Consider the following 10,865-nt stretch of genomic DNA (forward strand, 5'->3'; position numbering starts at 1 on the left):
ACCCTCAGAGCACAGGATGCTGTCTGTCCACGGCCAACCCTGCTCCTCAGGCTGCCCACTGACCCGCAACCCCCCACTCCCGCCCACACTCAGCCACCTCCCTGCACCCCTCATTCGCCCAACTTCACCTCCTACGCGCACCTGCCACGTCGGTAGCCCTCGGGCTAATCAGCAGGTGCGAGGCGCTTGGAGACATTCATTCCTTCGTTCCTCCAACTGATAGTTATGAGCGTCTCTGCCAGGCTGTCACCAGGTTAGGAACCCGCCCTCCGGTAACCCCTGTTCTAGAAGGAGGGGCCACGCATCCCTCCAACAATGTTTTGAGGGCCTCCTACGTGCCACACTCTATTGTGGGTTCTGGGGATACAGAATGTTCACAAAACTGACAAAATCCCCAAACCAGTGGCTGGGGCAATAGTATTAAGTAAACTATTACAAAGGGAGGGAGGGAGGGAGGGAGGAGGGAAAGGAGGGAGGAGGGAAGGGAGAGAGGAAGGAGGAAGGAAGGAAGGGAGGGAGGAAGGGAGGAGGGAAGGGAGGAAGGGAGGAGGAAGGAAGGAAGGAAGGGAGGGAGGGAGGAAGGAAGGGAGGGAGGGAGGAAGGAAGGGAGGGAGGGAGGAAGGAAGGGAGGGAGGGAGGAAGGAAGGAAGGGAGGGAGGAGGGAAGGGAGGGAGGAAGGGAAGAAGGGAGGAAGGGAAGAAGGGAGGAAGGGAGGAAGGAAGGGAGGGAGGGAGGGAGGAGGGAAGGGAGGGAGGAAGGGAGGAAGGAAGGAAAGGAGGGAGGAAGGAAGGAAAGGGAGGGAGGGAGGAAGGAAGGGAGGAAGGAAGGGAGGGAGGGAGGGAGGGAGGAGGGAAGGGAGGAAGGAAGGGAGGGAGGGAGGAAGGGAAGAAGGGAGGAAGGGAAGAAGGGAGGAAGGGAGGAAGGAAGGGAGGGAGGGAGGGAGGAGGGAAGGGAGGGAGGAAGGGAGGAAGGAAGGAAAGGAGGGAGGAAGGAAGGAAAGGGAGGGAGGGAGGAAGGAAGGGAGGAAGGAAGGGAGGGAGGGAGGGAGGGAGGAGGGAAGGGAGGAAGGAAGGGAGGGAGGGAGGAAGGGAAGAAGGGAGGAAGGGAAGAAGGGAGGAAGGGAGGAAGGAAGGGAGGGAGGGAGGGAGGAGGGAAGGGAGGGAGGAAGGGAGGAAGGAAGGAAAGGAGGGAGGAAGGAAGGAAAGGGAGGGAGGGAGGAAGGAAGGGAGGAAGGAAGGGAGGGAGGGAGGGAGGGAGGAGGGAAGGGAGGAAGGGAGGAGGAAGGAAGGAAGGGAGGGAGGAAGGAAGGGAGGGAAGAAGGGAGGGAGGAAGAAGGAAGAAAGCGAGGAAGGAAGGAAGGGAGGGAGAGAGGGAGGAAGGAAGGAAGGGAGGGAGGAAGGAAGGAATGGAGGAAGGGAAGAAGGGAGGAAGGGAGGGAGGGAGGAAGGAAGGAAGGGAGGGAGGGAGGAAGGGAAGAAGGGAGGAAGGGAAGAAAGGAGGAAGAGAGGGAGGGAGGAAGGAAGGGAAGAAGGGAGGGAGGGAGGAAGGAAGGGAAGAAGGGAGGGAGGAAGGGAGGAAATGCTAAGAGGAGAAATGCTAGAACAGAGGCCTGGCTGCCTAACAGGCCAGGGAGGAGCTGATAGCCTGTGGCTCGGGCAGGCGGTGCTGAAGAGCCGACTTTGGCCCAGAGAAGAATGGAAGGAGGCCCTCTGGACACATTGCTCTTATTAGCTCTGGGTGTTCCGCCCAGAGTAGATGTTTAGAGAAGAAATGCTGTTCCCCTCTTGGATAATCTCACCAGGTGGCCGGCTTCTTCATTCACTGGGCAGGCAGCTTGCCAGGGCCTCTCCTGTGTCAGGGGACAGTGGCAAAGGGCCAAGTCCCTGCCCTCGAGAGACTCAGGGTCTCCGGAGACAGACAGTAAGTACCACGGACATATATAGCATCAGATGGCGCTGGAGGCAAGGGCAGGGGCTGGGAACGGTGGGGAGACGGGGTGTTTCAAAGAGGTGATCATGTAAAGGAAATGATCTCTGAGCAGGGACTTGAATGATGGGGTTGTTTCCAGTTCAAGCACAAAAGGAAATAAATAAACTAGAAAGTCCCCAGTTTTCCCATTCCCAGAGATAAACACCATTAAAACACAGAAGTATAATTCTACACATTTTCCATCCATAATCTATATTATATGCGATATAGAAGATATGTGTTACATTAGATCTACATTTTAAACATAAATTTTAAATAACAATAGCGAGAGTAGTTTATCTTCTGCAATTTGTTTTTTTCACTTAGCTGTAGAGTGGGGACATCTTTGCATGCTGATATATGTAGATACACTTCTTTTTTTTTTTGCTTTCCTCCTTGGTTTTTCTTCTTCCTTCCTTCCCTTTTTTTTTTTTCTCTTTTGCTGGTTTTAAGTTTAATGTTTATGATAGCTGTCACATTAGAATTTTTTGCTTTTACTTGCCTTTTTCCTATGCATCCTAGCTGACCTGCTTTGACACTTACCATGTGTGCCTTACTGTTCCAGGGCCTTTGCATGTATTATCTCATTTAATCCTGCAGGAACCTCATCAAGGGGGAACTATTACTATTTCCATTCTGCATGTGCGGGAACCCAGGAACACAGCGCTTTAGTAACTTGCCCTTCAGAGCCAGGGAGGTGGCAGAAATGGGTAAATAGACACTAGGTGCTAACCTGTCTGCTGAAGACTAAACTCACACCCTAACAAGTTGAGTCAAGTTGTCTTTTAAAATAGCCTGTGGGACAAACAAAACACGGCCGCAGGCTCTTTAAGGCCTAGGGCTTGCCGGGGTGAGTCTAGGAGAGACTTTGAGAGCCTGCAGAAATGCAGATGTACCTTTTCCAGGTGTGATGCCTAGAAGTGGGATTTGGGCACCAGAGCCTAGGAGAGCAGCACGATCTACATCAGCAGTGTAGAAAATGTGTCCATTTCCTCCCAATTACAAAGTGGAAAGAGGTGATTTTACCAATCCTTAATTTTTGCCAATCGGCTAGCTCAAAAGAAAAATGGTACATTTGATTTGCATATTTTCAAATATTTGTTGGTCATGTGTGTGACTTCTTCTGCAAACCATGTGTGCTACTTGCCCATTTTTCTATCAAGGTATCTTTTCTTCAATATTTTTTCAGTCCTCGCTTCTGCAGCACATATACTAAAACTGGAACGATATTTTTCAATGATTTTCATACATTGTTGTTAATGTTTCGATCTTTAATGCAGCTGGTATGGGGGGGGGTAAGTGGGAAGGGAGATGTATTCATGGTCTAAGGTAGACAGACCTAATTTTTATTTTTCCCAAATGGAGAGATGATAGCCCATGGCCCTAACAGTGCAGATGGGCAGACTGAAATGCCACTTCAATCGTACAAGGTGACCTCTGTCCATGTGTATTTTTCTGCCCTCCCATCTGTCTTCTTTAATAGTTTGTTCCTATGCCAGTGCTAAACTGTGGGATTTCTTTGTTTCTTTTTTTTTTTTTTTTTTTGGCTGCATTGGGTCTTCATTGCTGCGTGCAGGCTTTCTCTAGTTGCGGCGAGCGGGGGCTACTCTTTGTTGCGGTGTGCAGGCTTCTCATTGTGGTGGCTTCTCTTGTTGCGGAGCATGGGCTCTAGGCGCGTGGGCTTCAGTAGTTGTGGCACATGGGCTCAGTAGTTGTGGCTCACGGGCTAGTTGCTCCGCGGCATGTGGGATCTTCCCGGACCAGGGATCGAACCCGTGTCCCCTGCATCGGCAGGCGGATTCTTAACCACTGCGCCACCAGGGAAGCCCCTGTGTTGTTTTTTTTTAAGTATTTTATTTATTTTTGGCCACCCCGTGCAGCATGAAGGATCTTCGTTCCCCGAGCAGGGATCAAACCCATGCCCCCTGCAGTGGAAGTGCAGAGTCTTAACCACTGGACCACCAGGGAAGTCCCCCAAGCTGTGTTTTGATGACTGTAGCTTTTGCCCTGTTTCCATATCTGCCTCATCTCCCTGATTCAAGTCTTCCAGAAAAGTCTTGGAATCAATGTGTCAGGCTCTTCCCCACCCCCGACACTCACACACACACACACACACACACACACACGCATATCTTGCTTCCATTTTGAGTGGAATTACTCAGAATGTATAGCTAGAAAGATCCGGTATCTTTGTACTAATAAGGCTGAGATTAGATGTCTTTTAGGTCTCGAAGAGACAGGAAAAAGCCAGGCCTGGGGCCGAGCTCTCGATTAAAGCTACGGCTCTCAACAGGGTGATTTCTCCCCCAGGGGACATTTGGCAAAGTCTGGAGATACTGCTGGTTGTCACAGCTCAGGGGTGGGCGCTCCTGGAATCTCTCGGGTGGGGGTCGGGCTTGCTGCTCAACCCCCCGCAGTGCACAGGGCGCCCCCGCAATCTGGTCCAAAACGTCAGCAGCATCGAGGTTGAGAAACCCTGCGTTATTTTGGTTTGTTCGTCAAAATCCAGTCGGTGGCTGGAGAATGGCCACCAAGGCACAGCATGTTCAGTGACTCACTGCAGCTCTGGCCTAGGGCCGCTCCCGCCGCTGCCGCCGAAGGCTGCTCAGCAGCTCAGGGCGGGGGCGAGACAGCGCCACGGCTCCTGGCCCTGCCCCGGCCGGGGCTGAAGCCGTCTGCACCGGTCCCCGCCTCTTAGGTGCACTGCTAAGGGTGGGAATCACATGGCAATTTGCTAGGTCCGGAGCAAAATGACAATCCAGACCCTCATTCAAAAGTTAAGAATTCCAGGAGGGTCACAGCAGAGCATTAACCCAAGCACGAGGCCCTTCAAGCTCGAGACACTTGTAAGTGCACAGGTCACACGCCCAGGAAGCCGGTCTGGCCAGACAGGAGCTCCAGGTGGAAGGCTGGGCGATCAGAGGGCGCACGTCACCCTTCTTCCAGGGACCACAGTCCTGCGATGTTGGTTGTCCGGTGTCTGAAAACAGCTCTTTCCTATTATCTTACTCACTTGTCCAGTTGTTTACAGCAGGAAGGCAAGGCCAGTATTCGATGCTTCATCATGGCTGGAAGAGGAAATTACCTTTTCATGTCTTCTCGTGTATATATTTCATATACCTGTGCCAGGTACTATATAAGGCAATGTCATTATTTTTAAAATTACATTTCACAGTGATATATGAGTATATTTGTCTTCAAAAACATTCAAAATATTACAGATAAGACTATAGTCTAATTCGATCACCCTGCCCAAATCCAGCTCTCTCACTCCTCCCCCTCTGCCTCTCTAAGATGTAACTAATGATCTCAGCTTGGATTGTAACCTGGGTCTGGACTCTTTCTCAGCATTCACCCGCATGTCTGTGAACCCATGTCATGAGGTCTACCCTAGGACCCAGCAATTCTACACCTGAGTGTTTGCTGAAGAGAAATGGAGACATCAAAAGAGTTGCATAAGAATGCTCTTAGCAGCTTGAGTCATAATAACCCCACACTGAAAACAACCCGAATGTCCATTAACGGTAGGATGGATACACTGTGATGTACATATACAACAGAAGTCTACACGCCAACAAAGAAGAAGAAACTACCGCTAACAAAATGCGTCTCACAGACATAATATTAAAGCAAAAGGAGCCAGGCAAAAAAGAGTATGGGGCTGGGGGGCGGGGAGGGTAAAGTTCAAGAAGAGGTGTAAGTAATTAACAGTGGTAGAAGTCAGAGTAGTCGTTAACTTAGCTGTGTGGAGCGCAGGGACCGGAAAGGGCAGGAGGAGACCGTGAGGCGTGATGGAATGTTCTAGGTCTTCATCTGGGTATCGGGTACAAGGGTGTATTCACTCTGTGAATGTTCATTGAGCTGTATACTCATGTGGCACTTTACTGTATATACATTATGTCTCAACTTTAAAAAGTGAAAGCCATAATGTAACTGACCCCTAGGAAGGGAGTAATTAAACCAAGTGTGGAAATCATGAAGAAATGAATTGGCCCTATGCGACTGATGTTTTACAATAGGTTTAAGTGTGAGTATAGTGATAACTTTTGTAATATGTATTTTGTAATAATATATTTTAAATAACATATTTTGTAAATCCATTTTAAGTTATTTCAGGTCTTTATACTTGCAAATGATGTTTAGATGTATCAGGTAAAAATACATGATTTCTTTATATAAGGGAAATTAGATTTGTAATTAATAGCTAAACGTTAGATTTTTTTTTAAACAAATTTATTTTATTTATTTATTTTTGGCTGTGTTGGGTCTTTGTTGCTGCTCACGGGCTTTCTCTAGTTGGGGTGAGCGGGGGCTGCTCTTCGTTGCGGTGTGCGGCTTTCTCATTGCTGTGGCTTCTCTTGTTGCGCAGCATGGGCTGTAGGCGTGTGGGCTTCAGTAGTTGTGGCACGCGGGCTCAGTAGTTGTGGCTCGCGGGCTCTAGAGCGCAGGCTCAGTAGTTGTGGCGCTTGGGCTTAGTTGCTCTGCAGTGTATGGGATCTTCCCGGATCAGGGCTCGAACCTGTGTCTCCTGCATTGGCAGGCGGATTCTTAACCACTGCGCCACCAGGGAAGCCCCTAAACATTAGATATTTAAGAGAAAAAAATAGATGTGTTTGCATGCTTATAAATAAATGGTACTACATATTCCTATATCATTCTGCAACTTGCATTTTCTACTTAATAATGTATCTTCAAGTTCTAACCATATTCTAATACCTCATTTTAAAAACTGCTGCATAGAATTTAATAATCTGAACTGTGGTGCTTTACATATGTTATCCAGTGTCAGGCATATAGGAGGTACTTGATACTTATTTGTTTTATGAATGAAAATGCACCTTTTCTCTAAAACGTAGAATCCTTGAGGGCCTAAGAGTCTGTCTGTTCCATTCCCTGCGTATAGAACTTGCCAGCAGAGAGAGGCCACATCATTAACACTGGTTAACTATAAAATCTCTTTGACTCTACAAAATGCTCCTGTGAGTCAGGTCTTAGTTTCCTCACCTTGAAGAGGGAGTGGATGAGGGTCAGAGAAGCTACATAACTTGCCCAAGGCCATACACCAAATAAAAAGCAGGGCTACAGGCTTCGGAGTCTGAAAAGCCTAAGGTGAGCTGAGACGCTGAGCTTCCAGAGGGAGTTACCTGGCCAAGCAGGGGAACAGGCAGGGGAAGTTTGGAGAGGAATACGCGGAGGGATGGAAGGAAACAAAGGGAGGAGGTCAAGGGAGAGGGAGAAGAGGGCTGCCATGCCTACAGGGCCGCTGCAGGCTGCTTGGTGACCCCCAGCCCTGTCTGGTCCTACTGCCCTTGGCTGGTGTGTCCTTGTGGCAGTGGAGTCCATAAGTCTGTTTCAGAGGGTCATGAGAGCACCACTATTTCATAACAGCATAAGATGTCATTTGCCTCTTTCACTCGGTTCGGTGGAATTTTCCAGAGGCTACGTGATGTGTACTATCACAACAGATTGGAGGCAGAAGCAGGCAGGAGAACCCAGTTGCCTTCTATTGCGCCAGGCATTAAAGGGAGCTGTAAAATGTAAAAACAACCCAACAAACAAATCCCAACCACTGTTCTCACTACATTTTTTTTTTTTTTTTAGTTTTAGAAAATATGGTGACTTTTTTCATAAAATATGTTTTTAGGTTAATATGTAATGGGTGTGTATTATTGTTACTTTCAAATAAGTGTTTTAAATGTCTCAGTAATTTCTGATACAGTAACTATTGCTAACCCACATAATCAAAAGCTTTTTGAGAATTTCAGTAATTTTTTTCAATGTAAAGAGGTCCTTAGACCGAAACTTTGAGAATCTCTGCCCTTTGGTGCCCTTGGTATCTCGCCACCAAGCAGGTGCTCATTTACTGCATGATTAAATAGATATATGAAGGGATAAATAAGTGGGTAAGTAAATGAATCAAGAATTGTGTTTCTGAAATATTTGACAATAGCCAAGATAAGGAAACAACCTAAATGTCCATCGACAGATGAATGGATAAAGATGTGGTTGGTGTATATATATATACATACACACACATATACATACAATGGAATACTATCCCACCGTGAAAAAGAATGAAATCTTGCCATATGCAACAACATGGATGGACCTTGAAGGCTAGATGAAATGAGTCAGACAGAGAAAGAAAAATACCATATGATCTCACTTGTATGTGGAATCTTTTTTTTGGCTGAGTGGTGTGTGGGATCTTAGTTCCCCAGCCAGGGATTGAACCTGCACCCCCTGCACTGGAAGTGAGGAGTCTTAACCACTGGACCACCAGGGAAGTCCCTATATGTGGAATCTTAAAAACAAAAACAAAATCAAAACACCAAGTTCATACATGTGAAAACAGACTGATGGTTGACAGAGGTGTGGGGGGCAGGCAAAATGGGTAAAGGGAGTCAAAATTTCCAGTTATAAAAAAATAAGTCTCAGGGATGTAATGTACAGCATGGGGACTATAGTTATTAATATCGTATTGGGACTTCCCTGGTGGCGCAGTGGTTAAGAATCCGCCTGCCAATGCAGGGGATACGGGTTCAAGCCCTGATCCGGGAAGATCCCACATGCCGCGGAGCAACTAAGTCCATGCGTCACAACTACTGAGCCTGCGCTCTAGAGCCCGTGAGCCACAACTACTGAAGCCCGCGCGCCTAAAGCCCACGCTCCACAACAAGAGAAGCCACCGCAATGAGAAGCCCACGCACCACAAAGAAGAGTAGCCCCCGCTCACCACAACTAGAGAAAGCCCGTGAACAGCAATGAAGACCCAACGCAGCCAATAAATAAATTAATTAATTACTTAATTTTTAAAAAATAATAATATCGTATTGCATATTTGGAAGTTGCTAAGAGAGTAGATCTTAAAAGTTCTCATCATAAGAAAAAAAATAATTCTGTAACTATGGTGACAGATGTTAACTGGATTTATTGTGGTGATCAGTTTGCAATATATACAAATATGAAATCATTATGTTGTACTCTTGAAACTAATGTAATGTATGTCAATTACACCTCAATTTTAAAATTAATAAATTAATTTTTAAAAAGAATTACGTTTTTGGGTACATTAGAGGATAAGAGATCTACTGCTCTAAGCGTCCCCAGAAGAAAGGGGGGAGGCGGGCAAGGACAGCCCTGTCCCTCTTGACAGGTAGAGCTTCTTCCTTTGTAAATGAGACAGTTGTGGGTCCCCATAAGAATGTTCTGCTTAGGATCCCTTCGTAAGAGTAGTGAGCAGAGTACCTGGCACTGGGGAAGGAAGCGTGGGCTACGAATACGATAGAAACCTTCCCGATTGTTTGTTATTTTGCACCTACTGTGGGTAGGCGGCCAGAGGTTTTCTGAGCAGGTTACCCATCCCCTCCCACCTGCCCCCATGGTCCCACGTCTAGATTTGAGTTTCTCCTTCTATCCGACTGAAGGGGAACGGATGGCTCAGGGACAGTCTCTGGGGAGGCCAAGGGGTCTGCCTCTGCACCTCTGAGAAGGCTGGCAGTGGTGGGAGAAGGGAGTGGGCAGGGGGAATTGGGGTCGGGCTTCCAGTGCCAGGCTGATGGCGGCAGCCATCAGTGTTAAAACCCAACACTGCAGAGCATCGACCACACATCCAGGACCCTACAGCACATCCTGTATCCTTCAAGGAACTTTTAAAATCTTCTAGGGAGGGCGGGTGGTGGGATGAACTGGGAGATTGGGATTGACGTATGTACACTCTTGATACTATGTATAAAATAGATGACTAATGAGAACCTACTGTGTAGCACAGGGAACTCTACTCAATGCTCTATGATGACCTAAATGGGAAGGAAATCCAAAAAAGAGGGGATATATGCTGATTCACTTTGCTGTACAGTAGAAACTTAACACAAACATTGTAAAGCAACTATACTGCAATAAATATTAATTAAAAAAAATCAATCCACTCACTAAAAGTTAAATCCAGCACATTATTAAATGAATCCATAACAAAGAGCTAATTTACCTTATATAAAGATTTTTTATGTAGTATAAAAAGATCTACTACAAATAAATAAGAAGTCAACTACCCCAATAGAAAATTGGGCAAGGAATATAAATAAAACACAGGTATTGAAGTATAGATGACTTTTAAACATATGAGAAGATTCTGTACTTCTCTCCTAACAAGAGAAATACAAATGAAAATTATACTGAGATATCATTTTTCACCTGTCCGTCCATCCTCCTCTCTGTAAATGCAAAGAAAAATGTATCTAATAATATTTTCCTAATATTAGCGGTAACAATTTTTAGATAGTAGGATTTGGGGAGCTTTTAAAACATTTATTGTTGTATTTGCTATAGTGTCTATATTCCTTATAATGAGCATGTATAAGTTTTTAAGTAGTTTTCATTAAAAAATAAAATTGGAAGTAAATATGCAAAATAAATAAATAAAATAAAATCTCCACTGGCCTGACGCCCCAAAAGTTTTCCCCATGGATGGGGGGGCGGGATACAGTGTTAATTTCCAAGCACTGGGAATTGACAGAGCCCTGACATTGATGGAGCCCAGGGAGTCTGGGTGCTAAATTCCACCAAGGTCTTAAACCAGACACCAGTGGAGGGAGGGAGAGAGGGCAGAGCTGCACCCATGAGAGCAGAAACCTCTGGGTGCTGTGGGCCACGCGTTCACAACCTCTTGGGGTTTGGAGAGAGAGAAGCGAAAAGCAGTATCTGCAAAGCCCGTGGGGAGTGTCTGAAGTGGCAGCCTTGACCTTAAAAGGTCACTCTGTGGTGTGTTCAGTGTCCTTGTGTTTCTGGGGCATCGGCACCTGCGAAGGCCTGACTAACTGGTCCCCTCCTGGACCGGGGTTGAGTCAGGCGTGTCACCTTCACAAACCGGCCTCTCCCCTGTCACCGGGCTCCACAAT

The sequence above is a fragment of the Eschrichtius robustus genome, chromosome 16 (assembly GCF_028021215.1).
Source record: "Eschrichtius robustus isolate mEscRob2 chromosome 16, mEscRob2.pri, whole genome shotgun sequence".
In the NCBI taxonomy this organism is placed as follows: domain Eukaryota; kingdom Metazoa; phylum Chordata; class Mammalia; order Artiodactyla; family Eschrichtiidae; genus Eschrichtius; species Eschrichtius robustus.